The sequence below is a fragment of the Canis lupus genome, chromosome 22, assembly GCF_003254725.2.
Source record: "Canis lupus dingo isolate Sandy chromosome 22, ASM325472v2, whole genome shotgun sequence".
Lineage (NCBI taxonomy): Eukaryota > Metazoa > Chordata > Mammalia > Carnivora > Canidae > Canis > Canis lupus.
In genome coordinates, this window is record NC_064264.1 from 49,741,609 (window position 1) to 49,757,365 (window position 15,757).

The following is a 15,757-nucleotide window of genomic DNA, read 5'->3' on the forward strand; positions in this document are numbered from 1 at the left end:
ATAGTGGAATTACTGGATTATATGTCTATTTTTAATTTTTTGAGGAATCTCCATATTGTTTTTCACAGTGGCTGTACCAGTTTGCATTCCCACCAATGGTGAACAAGTCTTCCTTTTTGTCTGTACACCCACCAACACTTGTTGTTTCTTGCGTTTTTGATTTTTGCCATTCTGATAGGTGTGAAGTGAGATCTCATTTTGGTTTTTATTTGCCTTTCCCTTATGATGAGTGATGTTGAGCATTTTTTCATGTGTCTCTTGGCCATCTGTATGTCTTCTTAGGAGAAATATCTGTTCATGTCTTCTGCCCATTTTAAATTAGATTATTTGCGGGGTTTTGATGTTAAGTTGCCTAAGTTCTTTATATATTTTGGATACTAACCCCTTATCAAGTATTGTCATTTGTAAATATCTTCTTCCATTCGGTAGGTTGTGTTGATTGTTTCCTTTGCTGTGCAGAAGCTTTTCATTTTGATGTAGTCCCAATGGTTTATTTTTGCTTTTGTTTTCCTTGCCTTAGGTTACATATCTGGAAAAACATTGCTATTGCTGATGTCAGAGAAATTACTGCCTGTGCTCTTTTCTAGGATTTTTATGGTTTCAGGTATCACATTTAGGTCTTTAAAGCATTTTGAATTTATATTTGGGTATGGTGTGAAAAAGTGATCCAGTTTCATTCTTTAGCATGTAGCTGTCCAGTTTTCCCAGCACCATTTTTTAAAGAGACTGTCTTTACTTCATTGGATATTCTTTCCTCCTTTGTTGTAGATTACCTGACCATATAAATATGAATTTATTTCTGGGCTCTCTATTCTGTTCCATTGATCTATATGTCTGTTTTTGTGACAGTACCATACCATTTTGATTACTACAGCTTTGTAGTATATCTTAAAATCTGGAATTGTGATACCTCCAATTTTGTTTTTCTTTTTCAAGATTGCTTTGGTTACTTGGGTTTTTTGTGGTTCTGTACAAATTTTAGAATTATTTATTCTAGTTTGTTCTTTATATTCTTAAAATCATAACATGGCCTCTATGGAAAAGAGAGAAATTGTTAGAGGATAGCATAAAGGAACTAATGTGGTTCATTTTGAGGGTTAGAGTCATTGCTTGGGTTGTAGGAGGTAAGCCTAGGTCCCCACCAGTCAAGACAAGGGACTGTAGTAAAAACCAGTTGGAGGTTGACCAAGCAATGTCCATTGACTGGGACCTGCTAGTTAAAGAGCCCATATTTACTGGTCTTCTGTTGGGCAGAAAACACGAATCAAATATAGCAGTTGGATGGTAACTGGCATTGAGATAGAATGTGGAGAGTTTAAGGGAGAATAATGATCCTGAGTCCCTTGGTACCATGCCAATTATTCTCTAAATAAAGCAAGTGGCCTCTTGGCTGAATTGAAGTTCAAGATGTTGCCTTTGGTTTGTGATTTTGTTCCCATGTCTGCACTGGGCAGGGCCAGAGCCAAAGCTGCAGTACCCTGTGAACACCCCATAAGCACTAAAGGAACAAGATCCAATGGGTGGGATGCCAAGAGATGTCATGGAGGAAAGTTCCAGAACTCTCAGTCTGTAGGCAAACAGCAGTCCTCAAGAAGATGAACTGTTGCATGAACTCCCTCCTGCTTTCAAATGGAACTTGATGAGTTCCTCAGTCAAAGGGAAGTTTTAGAAGTTGCTCAGGGTCTGGGTACAAGGAAGGCCTGAGCCTGACCAAGCCACCTGGTGGAGTGTAGCTGAAACAACACCCCAAATAGACTTCCCGCACGTGTGAAAGCCACATGTCAGTGTCCTGCATGGCCCATGTAGAAGATATGGTGCTGACAAGTGGTTTGCCACTGGGAGATAGGGAATCTATCTTGTAATTTCTTATGTTTTCTGCCAGGCTCTGCAGGATGTGCTGGCTGGGCTTTGGTGACCAGTTACTTTCCTGAGGAAGAATAGTCTAAGTGACTGTGTCTAATGTGCACAGAAATATAGGGCTTCTAGGGAATAATTAAAACTTCCTCCCTTTCTTCCTTCCCTGTCCTCCCTTCCCACACCACACCCAGCAGAAGTACCCAGAATTCCTCAACTGTTAAAGAATCAAAGCACATTTCTCTATTGGGAACCAGGACACAGCTGCTGCTTGCCTTCTTCTTCCTCCTCTTCCTTCTCCTCCTCCTCCTCCTCCTCTTCCTCTTTTTCTTCTTCTTCTTCTTCATACTTCTTATTTTTCAAGAAGAATCATATTCTGAAAAGTAAAACTCATGACTCTTCTATAAACACATGCTTACATGTGAAAGATTTTATTTAACTCATTAATTGAGTTAATTAAGATGTTAAAACCAGATCAAATAAGATGTAGACTTATAGAGAAGATGTAGACTTATAGAGATGCAGATTCTCTACCGGACAAGTTAATTTTGCACCACTATGAACAAGACTCTGGCATCACTAGAGACGGGAAACATTTGCATAGCTGTCAGTTTTCTACAAGTTTACTAACACCTCTACAGAGTTGTAAACTAGTCCAATCAAAGACAATCAAAGGTACACACACACTTATAGTATCCAGTACTCCTGGCCAGTCTGGGGGACAACACCCCAGCATTTCCCTGAAAGAATACTAATAGTCTTTTTTGCCGATTTCCAAATCTTTGACAGTTTTTCTGGTATACATATTTTGCAGTATATAAGTGTGTTCATGGGGCTCTTCTGAGTTCTCATCCAACTTTGTGTGGGTCAGGCATGAGTAAGAAGGAATCTGTCACTAAATCTCTGACGGTACCTGAACTGAACCCTCTGTGGGTTTGCTCTAACTTGTCTTTCCTGAGCTGAGCTGAAATCGCCCTATTAGCTGACCCTGTGCAAGGCCACTTGAGTTCTACTGCATCCATATCTACATCCCCAGGGTCCATTATTATTTGATGTCCAAGGGAAACACAGACTCTGCCAACAATCCAGCATTTTCTGCCTCAGCATTTGCCATCTTGTCTTATTTAGACTACCTGTGGCCAAACCCTCAACATGATTCCAGCTTGATCACCCTTAAACTGTGTATCCATTTCTTTGGTGCCAAGATGAGAAAACCAGTATCAGCTCCTGTAGTATAACCTTCTTTACTCATTCTATGGTACAGGCAGGTGACAGCTCACAATGGAGAAGAAAAGGAATTTAGCAAAATTAATATTTTTGCTAGTATTCAAAATATTTATTAAGCTGAGTGCTTATTATATGTTAGGCTTTATGGTAAGAGATAAGATATTCAGGGGCATTAAGCATCTGCCTTTGGCTCAGGTCATGATCCCAGGGTCCTGGGACCAAACCCCATGTTGGGGGAGTCCCTGCTCATCGGGGAATCTGCTTCTGCTCACTCTCACTCTCTCAAATAAATAAATAAAATCTTCAAAAAATTATAAATAAATAAATAGCAACCTTCTCAATTTAATGGGGTAACGGACAGAAAAGCACATAATTAGCCATGACTATGCATGGTATTCTAATGTTCCAATCTTTTATTTATTTATTTATTTTTGTTCTTTTTTTTGTTGTTGTTCCAATCTTTTAAAAGCTTGTTGCTTTGCCCCGATTCCCCATTGCTATAAGCTCTATCTGAGCATATTTATGCGTTACCCCAAGCATATTTTGTTGTACACAGGGAATGGCTTGTTGGGACAAGCCATGCCATCTAGGCTAGGTCTTCCCAGTCTCAACTTAGATATTTTTACTCATACATATGTCAGCTAATATGTTTTTGGGAAAATCTGAGTTTGATTAGGAAGAAGAAAAGAGTAGAGGGACCTGGGTAGACGTTATGGGTTAATTGCATCTTCTCCAAAAAAAAAAAAAAAAAAAAAGTCAAAGCCCTAACCCCCAATACATCAGAATGTGACTTTATTTGGAATACGGTTGTTGCAGATAATGAGTTAAGTTGAAGTCATACTGGAGCAGGGCGGGTCCTGATTCAATATGACTAGTGTCCTCGTCAGAAGAGAAGAGAGAGACACACAAGGGGGAAGCTGTGTGACGAGGAGCAGAGGCTGGAGTGATGTGGCTGCAAGCCAAGGAGCACCGTGGATGGCCAGGAAGCCAAGAGAAGCAGGGAAAGAAGGAAGGGTCCTCCCCTACAGGTCTCAAAGGGATGGGGTTGAGGGTGGGGGCCTGGCCCTGCTCACACCTCCCTCTCCGATTTTAGCCTCCAGAACTGCAAGAGAACAAATTTCTGCTGTTTTATGCCACCTGGTTTGTGGGATTCTTTTTCTGGTGGCCCTAGGAAACTCATACAGTAGACAATCAGTAATGTCCCATATTCAGTACGGAAATGTGCTCTAAAGTGTGGACAGAATTGAAATGAAAATATCCCTCTGAGGGAGCTCTGGAGCCATCACTTCCTTAGGCCTAATTTGACTTTAACCTAGATTATGGACACATAATAGCTGTTTTCAGGAGGTGACTCTCTTAACCACCCTTGAAAGTGATTCTGATTATTTTGAGTTTCTGTTCTATTGAAATGTGGATTCAGACCACAGATGCCTTTATCTCACCGAATGCCTTTGACCTGAGGGCTTTGGCTGAAAGTGTGGGATTCCAAGGGAGATAGATGCCAACTAACCCATTAACCTGCTCTGACTGCTCAGACTGTCCCAGTCAGGGCTGGGTGCTGGGGCAGTGTGATGACAGCTTTATGACTTTTTTTTTTTTAAGATTTTATTTATTTATTTATTCATGAGAGGCAGAGAGAGAGAGAGAGGCAGAGACCCAGGCTGAGGGAGAAGCAGGCTCCATGCAGGGAGCCCGATGTGGGACTTGATCCCGGGACTCCAGGATCACACCCTGGGCCGAAGGCAGGCGCTAAACCGCTGAGCCACCCAGGGATCCCCGTGATGACAGCTTTAATGAAGAAGACCCATCCATGCCACCCACCACTGTTGACAATGGGATACTCCAGGGGACAGGAATAGGTTTTGCCTTTTTTTTTTTTTTTTTTTAGGCATTTTTTTCACAAGACAGGAAACAGCAAAATCTGCTATTCTCTGGAAATTGCTATCTGGATGGACAACATAGAAATTTTTTTCAATCTGTCCATTACTTCATGCCAAGCCTTTGAGGTTTGATTGTCTTAGCCACTCATTCCCTGTAACTCTTGGCTCTCAGTGTGGTTCCCAGACCAGCAACATCAGCCTCACCTGAGAACTTGTTAGAAATGCAGATTCTTAAGGCCTCAGTCTATTTTTTTTTAAAGATTTTATTTATTCATGAGAGAGAGAGAGAGAGAGAGAGACTGGCAGAGAGACACAGGCAGAGGGAGAAGCAGGCTCCATTCAGGGAGCCCGACGTGGGACTTGATCCCGGGTTTCCAGGATCAGGCCTTGGGCTGAAGTCAGCGCTAAACCGCTGAGCCACCCGGGCTGCCCAAGGCCCCAGTCTATTGAGGTGATTCTGATGCCCACTAATGTTTGAAAACCAAAACCTGAATCTATTGCCATCTGTGGCAATGCATTGTCTTAAGGCACTGGCTAGCCTTCTCAGATGCTTCTTTATCATGTCCTATCCTGGCTCATTCCTCCTTTATTCCCCTGCTTGTATGTGAGCATGTATGTACACATGCACACACACGTGCATTCATGCAGCTGACAGCAGACATCCAAGAAAGAGTATGCTATCCAAGAAAGGGCAGTTTGGTAGGTGGATCTACATGAGTCTGAAGGTTTGATGGGATGTTAGTTAAACTCCTTGAGGTTATAGGGAGCAAAGATCCTTTTGGACTTTTTCAGGTGGCAGCATTTATTGTAAAGAAACAAAGAGAATGAGCATCTCTTACTACAACAATCAGGAAAAAACCGTATAGGGATGCCTAGGGGACTAAGTTGGTTAAGTGTCTGCCTTGGGCTCAGGTCATGACCTCTGGGTCCTGAGATGGAATCTGACACTGGGCTCTCTGCTCTGTGGGGGGTCTGCTTCTCCCTCTCACTCTGCCTCTGTGTTCTCCCTCTCTCTCTCAAATAAATCTTTTATTTTATTTTATGTATTTGGGAGAGAGAGAGAGAAAGCATGCAAGCACAAGTCGGGAAGAGGAACAGAGGAAGAGGAAGAGAGAGAAGCAGGCTCCCCACTGAAAAAGGAGCCCAACTTGGGCTCGATCCCGGGACCCTGGGATCATGACCAGAGCCAAGGGCAGACACTTAGCAACTGAGCCACCCAGGTGCCCCAAATAAAATCTATTTTTAAAAATGGAATAAATTGTATAAAGGTATTTCTGAGAGAGAGGGAGGGAGAGAAGCGAAAAGAAGTAAGACAGAGGGCAGCCCTGGTGGCTCAGCGGGTTTAGCGCTGCCTCCAGCCCGGGGCATGATCCCAGATCATGCATGAAGCCTGCTTGAAGCCTGCTTCTCCCTCTGCCTGTGTCTCTGCCTCTCTCTCACTCTCTCTCTCTCTCTGTCTCTATGAATAAATAAATAAAATGTTTAAAAAAAAAAAGTAAGACAGGAAATCATCTCAATGTCTAGGCTCCGTAGAATCTTGGAATGCTCTTCATGACAAGTAGTGACTCCCAGTCACTCCAGCAGTCCAACATCTAGTGTCCTTTGCTACTGGCTCTAGGAACTCCACTCATATATGATAGAGCTTCCTACATCTCTGTCTCTTCTGTGATTATTTCTGCTTCTCCTTGATGCCACTGCCTACCCTTAGGTGTGATTGCCGTGAGAGATCTGCATATTGGCTTTTTTGTTGCTTTCTTTCAGTCTGGCTGTCAATGTGGAGTTCCTCTGTCTCACATTCCCAGAGCCCACAAAGACATCTGATTGGGTCTCCAGTGTCACTGTGTCAGCATAGAGCTTTCCCATTTAGGTGGAGAATTGCTATGGCCTGTCTAGAGGTGGCAGCTCTTGCTTGAGCACCAGTCCCTGATCAGTCAGTTTGGGCCAGGACATGTGGAGGTACAGGTGAGAAACTGCGTAATGTTGTGGGGTACCCAGGGGTATTCTGGGTATGATAGGCGCTCAGGCAACATCAGATCCTTCTCTGGATTAGAAGAGAGGTCTAGGAAGAGATTATAAGTCTTAAAGTCATGACTCTATAAGTAGGTGGTAGTTGGGATGCCTGGGTGGCTCAGTGGTTGAGCATCTGCCTTTGACTCAGGTCATGATCCCGGAGCCCCGGGTTTGAGTCCAGCATCGGGCTCCCCGCAGGGAGCCTGCTTCTCCCTCTGCCTGTGTCTCTCTGCCTCTCTCTCTGTGTCTCTCGTGAACAAATAAATACAATCTTAAAAGAAAATAATAGGTGGTAGTTAAAGCCTCATGTGTGGTAACATTGCCCAAGAACAATGCTAAAAAGAAAGAGAAACATAAATCCAGGATCACCCACAGCTACTAAGGGGTAGATGGAAGGCCATTAGAATATAGGAGCTAGCATTTATTGAGAATCTACTGTTTACCAGGCTCTAGGTTTTGATATTTTACATAAATTATCTTATTTTTAAAACTCTTGCAAACTAGTTATTTTCATTACTGTCCCCAATTTACAGATGAGAAGGCTGATTGAGGCTCACAAAGATCAGGATCAAGTGACTTATTAATGACAGAGCTGAGATTTCAATGTAGTTTTGCCCAATTCCAATATTCTTACTCTTGCAAGAATATGAACTATATTGGCTTCAAAGAAATGGTTTGAAATGTAGTGATATCAGGGAGAAGAATGTTTTCTGGAAGAAGTGATTAAGAGAGAAAACCTCTAAAAGGTGCCTCTTTGGGCACTTAGGAATTTCTATTTCATTTGCGAGAGTTCAACTGTGATGAATTAAGACAGGAAAAGGAGACCGTGAGGGTCAGCTGTGAAGAGTAAGAAGTGGGGAAAGCCTTGTGTTGTGTTGTTGTCTGCTATTTTATGGTGAAGATGATCCAGTCAGGAGACAGAATCCATGCTAGTAATTTGAACAGAGAAACTTTAGCACAGAGAATTATTAAGTTGGTAAAAGAGTTAACCACGAAGAGTAAAGAGAACTCAAAAGACACTCGCTGAGACTGAGATAAAGGACTCATTGGGGAGGGTGTGACTGTGGCCACTGGACAGGATGCCAGTTTGCTGGGGTGTTGCAGGCCATGGCTAGCAACCAGAAAATCACCTGCTGGAGCGCAAGTAAAACATCCTGGGAAGCTGCCAGCTGGGGAGCGGCAGCAAAACTTCCTCAGGGAGTGTGTGCCATGGATCTCCCGCTGGCACCGCTGGTTTCTGTGCTATAGGAACAAGGTCAAAGACATTGGAAGCAGGGCAAAAAACCCTTTTCACCTGCAGTGTCTTCCCCTACTTCCCCCACCCACCCACCCTGAGTGCCTGCTGCAGATAATATTTACCTTTTGTGACAGGTGGCAGGACAAATGTTTACAGGGTCCAGCCCCAGCATCACATAGCAGGGCAAAGAAGGATGGATTTGGAGCTCCAAGGAAATAAATTGATTACTGGTACAAATGGGATATACTGCAATGGAAGAGCCAATAGAGGTAAATATTTATGAACCTCTATGAAGGTTCATTCATGTTAGAACTCCAGTGATGACACTTTCTGTAGAATTCTCAAGCCATCGTGTGTCCTATCTACTCACCCAATCTGACTCCAGTCTTGTAGCTAGCCACTTTCTCTGATGAGCTGTGAATGCACACGTTTGTAATTCAGATACACAGAATTTAGCTAATTCCATTATTGTCATCTTTATGTGTAAGGCCCCTCTCTCCTTTTATTTTTCTCTTAATTTCCAAACCTTATTTCTCTGCCCACTCTACCCCAGCCCCTATAATATTTGGTGTGTGTCCTGGGATATGTACATATGCATGTAATCATTAAAAAACACATAGAGTTCTTTGTATATGTATTATATATATATACACACACACACACATATATATATACACACATATGTACATATGTAGTATTGATCTATGGGTCTCACTATGTTCTGTTTTTCTCTCCTCCACAGAATGATCTATCCATGCAACTCTACAAATCTCTAGTTCACTATTGGCTAATGCATAGGCCCCTCCCTGTAGGCTGTACCCAGGACACCTGATTGCCCTTCCTTTGAATATTACCAGACAGATTCCAACAGCCCACTCCCACAAACTGCCGAGATGGACGTCCTTGTGCACATTTTCCTACAGACCAGAGTGAGGTTTCTCAAAGTTGCACCCAGGAGTGGGATTGCCGGGTATTCCACACATGGGCATTTCACTAAGTCTGGCTACTCTGAAGAACACTGCACATTCTTTTTTTTTTTTTTTTAGAATATATATATATATTTTATTTATTTATGATAGTCACACACACACAGAGAGAGAGAGGCAGAGACACAGGCAGAGGGAGAAGCAGGCTCCATGCACCGGGAGCCCGACGTGGGACTCGATCCTGGGTCTCCAGGATCGCGCCCTGGGCCAAAGGCAGGCGCCAAACTGCTGCGCCACCCAAACACTGCACATTCTACAGTCCAATCTGCACAGCACAATAATTTCCATTTCCATACATCTTTGTCAACTATTGTTATTTTCTAATTTTTCTATGCTGACTTTCTAATTTTTTCTATGCTGTGAGTATAAAGTGGAATCTCATAATTTGCATCTCTTTGACTAACAGTGAAGTTGAGCGTTTCGTCATATTTTCCCTTTTATATCCTTGGCCCATTCTTCTACTGGTTTCCTGACACTTTTTGTTAACATCCTTGTATATTCTAGGTAAGATGTCAATAAATTTTACTATAAAGGGCCCAGATAGTAAGCATTTTAGGATCTGCAGGCCATATGTTCTCTGCTGCACCAGCTCGACTCTGCTGTTGAAGCATGCAGCAGTCATGATAATGTGTAGGTGAATAAGGAGGGCGATGTTCCAGTAAAACTTACACAAAAATGTGGCAGGGCCAGATATGGCCTGTAAGCCGTGGTTTGCCAACCTCTGTTCTAGATATTACTTCCTTGTTGGATTTTGACTTTACAATTATTATCTCCTCCCTTCTCTGTTGATCAGAACCATTTCATTTTGATGGGTTCCCATCCACCCATTTTTCCCCCTTACAGCTTGTACTCTTAATTTAAGAAGTTCTTCCCAACCTCAAGATGATAAATTTATCTGATATTTATTGCTATTGGTTTTATAATTTTTCTTTTCACATTTAGATTTTGGATTATCCAGGATTGATCTTTGTATATAGTATTATTTTCCTATTGATATTTGTATATAGTAAGCCATTTCCCCCCCAACACCACCCGATAGTCTATCCTTTCCCCACAGGTTTGTGATACCAACTCTCCTATATCCATTTCCAAGTGTAAATGGATCTGTTTTTGAGCACTTTATCCTGCCCCCACTCCCTTATTTATCTGTTCCACTGCCAACACCACATTGTTTTTATTACTATGACTTTGTAGTGTGTCTTCATATCTCACAGTGTGACTCTTTTCATGTTTCCTTTCAAAGGCCCATGAATCCAAAAAAAAAAAAAAAAAAAGGCCCATGAATCCACATCTATTTCAATGACTTCTTCATTCCTTTGCTGCTGCCATTTGGCTTCAAACCATTTACAGGGCAACGCACAGAATGTGAAGTTAGGCAAAGTCTAAGTGGTAATTCTCTATTGAACTGTTATTTAGCTACTATTTCTTCTTCTTCTTAAAGATTTTATTTTTAAGTAATCTCTACATCAATGTGGGGCTCAAACTCACGACCTCGAGATCAAGAGTCATGTGCTCCTCTGACTGAGCCAGCCAGTCTCCCCATTACCTGCTATTTCTTGAATACTTGCTGAATTAAGACTCTTGGTTTCAAGAGCCAAAAACTCACTCAAGCAACATTAATTTAGAAAATATATACATATAGCTGGAAGGTCTAATGAGTAACTCAATTAGATCTAAGGGTTCAAACAATATTGTTAGGACTTTCTCTCTCTCCATCTTTCTGAATTTCTCATCTCTGCCCTTCTCTGTTACATGTGTTCTCAAGGAATCTCTCTTCCCAAAGTAGCCTAGATGGTGATACTATCAGGCTTACAGTGTCCTTACTATACCTGATATCAGAAGAGGAGATCCCTTACTTACTAAACATTCATTTCCATCCCCCAAAATGGATTCTGATGGATCACATGCCCTCATCTGGATCAATCATGGTGGCAGAGAATATGGTCATGTGAAGACAACCCTACCAACTAGCAGAGGTGTGTTCCCAAAAGGAAAGACACTGGGCAGACTGAATACCCACAGATATCCACCTCACCTCTGTAAGAAGCCAAGCCAGGATTAGCAAACAGCTCTATGGATGTCAAAGCTGGCTTTCTTTCCACTATGCCACATTGCCACTCGATTATACCACTGTTGCTTCAAACCTACCATGGTACAGAGTGAGCTCATCATTTTTCCTAAAGTCATGTTCAAAGATCAAAGTCTCCAAAAATTACTGCCAAGACCCAGGAGTCTTCTAGGTGCAAAAATGTGCCTCTGTTCCCACTGATTCAACCTTTTCTTTCACCCTTTGTGAATCCTCTCAGTCTTCCTGTTCCTCTTGTATCCACTGCCTGCACACTGTTCATGGGCTAATCATCCAACATCTGAACCACTGTACTATCTTTTCCTCACCTCAGTCCAGCCTAAACACAGTAAAGGTTGAATTTTTTAAAAAGATTTATTTATTTATTTTAAAGAGAAAGTGCGTGTGTGTGTGCAGTGTGAGGGGCAGAGGAAGAGGGAGAGAATCCCAAGCAGGCTCCTCACCCAGTGTGGAACCCAACTCAGGCCCCATCCTACAACCCTGATGTAATGACCTGAGCTGAAATTAAGAATTGGATGCTTAACCACTGAGCCACCCAGGCGTCCCATAAATGTGGTAATTTTAAAGAAAAATTATTTATTATTCTTTTTTGCTTTAAGTGTGTTTTAATTTGTATCACCACAATAATGCAACATAGCAGGGCGCACTCTAAACTCAGAGGCTTAATATAACAAACAGGTATTTAGGATTGGTCTGTTGAGGTTCAGCCCATTTGGGCTGGGGCAGCTTCGTTTCTCACTGCAGGTGGCAGCTTGGCTCCACTGGGCTCTCCTCCGCACTATGGTGTGCTCTGTCAGGGTCTGTTCTTCTTACAGTGATGGCAACAGTGCAAAGGGAAACCAGAAACATGTGGGGCCTCTTAAGGCCTAGAGCTTCAGTGTGCACATGTAGTCAAGCTCAAAGTCAAGGGGTAAAGGATATACTCTATGCACACTGAGCCGATGGAAGGGTGTGGAAGCAGAGAGGGTGGAAGAATTGGAATCTCCAACTCTGTCTACCATTATGAGGGTGAAATCTAAACTCCACTACCTAGATTTCAAAGCCTCCTATTGTCGGTCTCACTCCATTCATCCAACCCAACCCCCCACTTTGGGCTACTCATCTAGGACACAGTTCATGGACCTTGGGAATCTTCAAGAAACTGGACAAAACAGCAAAACGTATTCCAACTATAGGCCAAACTTAGCTTGCTGCTGCTTTCCCACCACACAAAACAGAGGGGGGAGTTTTATGGGTCAGCTTGTTATTGGTAGTGTTTATAAAACAAACAAATGCTAAAAAATTTTTCCTCTAGGTAATAAACCAAGCCAGAGATCTTCTTTATGATCTTTTATTTTCGTTCTTTGGGGGAAAAAATCTCCAGGAATTATTTTCTCAATAAACAATGGCAACAGTTTATTTTTGTGGGATTGACTTGAATCCTCCCCCATTTTCTTTTTTTGGATTAAGAGGTTGACTACAGAAATGAGAAAGAGATAGTTTTTTATTCTTTTTTTGTATGTGGTTTCTCTGGCTGGAAAATAAAAGCTCTGCATTCTTTCTGTATTCAGTGCACTTCAAAGTTATAAAAATTTAGATAAAGTACATCAGGGTTATGGTTGTTCTAGATTTCAGTCTATTTATAACTTTCTCATATTTCACATTAGTTTGACCTCAGGTTAAAGGAATGCTTTTGAAAAGTATAATGATTTGATCCTAGCAACGGATATGGCAAAAATACTGGGGTCAATAAGTTAAATTAAAAGGTTTGAAATAAAAAAAATAAAAAAATAAAAGAAGGAAAAGAAGAAGAAAAAACTAGATCTGACAAACTTAAAGTTTAGGACTGCATGACAATAGGAGAAATTTCCTAGCCGTGTTCTCATAAAAGAATAATGGTGTGAAAAATATTTTTCAAAGCTTGCCAGAATAAAAAAGTTTGAACTAAAAGAAACTAATTTCCTAAATTCTGACTCATTTTCACAGCTTACATATGTATGTAAATATGTATTTGATTTAAAAAATATATATATGATTATGTGTATCTATATCTGTCAGTTTAGAGTGAAAAAGAGATACACATACACACATTACACAGAAAAATGTGTAAGAAAATGTCTATAAGGAAGATACCAGAATATTAACAATTACCTTTGTGTGTTAACTTTCCATGCCCCTATTTTCATGTTTAAATTTGTTTATAGCGAACATATATTATTACCTATATAATACCAAATGGGATTTTTTTTTAAAAGATTTTATTTATTTATTCATGGGAGACACACAGAGAGAGAGAGAGAGGCAGAGACACAGGCCGAGGGAGAAGCAGGCTCCTCGCAAGGAGCCCAATGAGGGACTGGATCCCGGGGTCACGCCCTGAGCTGGAGGCAGACACTCACCCGCTGAGCCACCCAGGTGTCCCGGGATTTTTTAAAATAAGAGAATAAATATTTAACAATTCAACTTTTCACCAGAGGAATTCTGAAAGAACTTTCTAACTTTAAGGAAACTGATGAGAAAACCTTCCATAGGGTGCTTGTTGGAATGCTGGAAATCCTGTAGGTAGCTTTATTGTTTCACTAGGCAGAAAATCAGAGTGGGACGGAATGAGTTGGGATCCCACCAGTTGCCTTCCTCACCAGGCTTGTCCTAGTATGCCCCTAGGGAAGCATGCCCTGTGCAGGAGCCATATACCCGGAGTTACCTCTGAGTCTGGGCCGGTGTATAATCACCATTTCACCGCTTCGCATGCAGCATGGGGAAGTGGTTGCTAGACCAAGGGTCAGGCAGGTCTTGCTAACTGAGATATTAATTTATGCTTAGAAATTTTTCTTCTACAGCGATACTTTAAAAAATAATCACATTCATTGTGATATTATGGATAAGATTAAATACTAACCATATGCACAGGTTTAGAACCTGGCAGATGGCATTTTACTTCTTATAAATCAAAAGGAATTATAGATGTGACTTAATCTCTCTTTGTGTTTCCAAATGTAGTCTGTTAAAATTTAGATATCTGAGGAGTGAAATTATGTTAGTTTATGAACAAGGCAATCCCACAACTGGTTTTGAGAACCTGCTGAGTGTTAGCTACTGGAGCTATAAGCTAGGAATGAAGAAACGGACCTCGCAACATTCAGGGATTTGTGCTTATCATAGCAACAAGTTCAAGATTTGCTTTGTCCTTTTGTTTTAAATCTTAGAACAACAGATAAAAACAAGAGGGACTAGGGAATCTCAGCCATATGAACAATTATAAATAAATAGTCCAATTTATTAGATGGACTGTTTTGCCATCCTGGATCAAGGCCAGTTATGCCATTATGGGAAGAGGTGCAAAGGTTTAGCAAATGGGGATTAAGGAACAGCTCAGAGCAGTGAGATCATATAAAGTCCCAAATGCCTAGTTTAGCGGGATGAATCCAAGTTTGGCTCCTATTGCTAAAAGAAAAAATAAAAAGCAATGCACATGTTACTTACAAGCAAACCTGAGGGCATGCCATCTATTATCAGCAATAAACAGATTTGATTCTTTCGTAAACGAGATTGTCAGGGCCCAGGGGATTTGTGAGCACCCAGATAATCCTTCAAATCATCTGCCTGGCCTACCATGGTAATAGGAAATTGTCAGTAATAAGGCTGGTTAACAATCTTCTTGTCTGGTGCATTAAAGATTATTCCACAAAACCCAGAGGGTCTTAGCCACCAGCCTTCATTATATGGTTCAGCATTACAAGTCCACAGAGCCTGCAAAGACTGTCACCTGTGCAAGTTGCTAGGCCCTCAAATTTGCGCAGCAGCTGGGACTTGGGGAGTTTCTGATGTAATATGGGATATGAAATAGAGAATTTGGTGGCCACGGGCATGCCACAGTGTATGCAATAATATCTGACTCTCCACATACCAAGATAGTGCAGGAAGCCAGGCCCAGTTAGGGATCCACAGCTTCATGAAGGTCAGACTGGTTTCTTTCTTTCCTTCCTTCCTTCCTTCCTTCCTTCCTTCCTTCCTTCCTTCCTTCCTTCCTTCCTTCCTTCTTTCTTTCTTTCTTTCTTTCTTTCTTCTTTCTTTCTTTCCTTTCTTTTTTTAGATTTACTTATTTATATGAGAGGAGGGTATGGCACAGAGGGAGAGGAGAGTCCTAACCAGCTCTGAGTTCAGCAGAGCTTGATCTCATGACCTGAGATAATGACCTGAGCTGAAACCAAGAGTCTGAGGCCCAAGGGACTATGCTACCCAGGCACCGCCAGACTGTGGTTTCTTGTTTCTTCTTTTCACTTTATTGTTTATATGATTCAAATTTAGTGGTTTGAATAAGTAATACATACACATGATTTATAAAAAACTTTTTAACCTTTTTTTTTTTTTTTTTTTTTTAAGAAAGCTCTATGCCTGTTAGGGTTGCCTGGGTGGTACAGTCAGTTAAGCATGAGACTCTAGGTTTCAGCTCAGGTCATGCTCTCAGGGTCATGGGATTGAGCCCCATGTCAGGCTC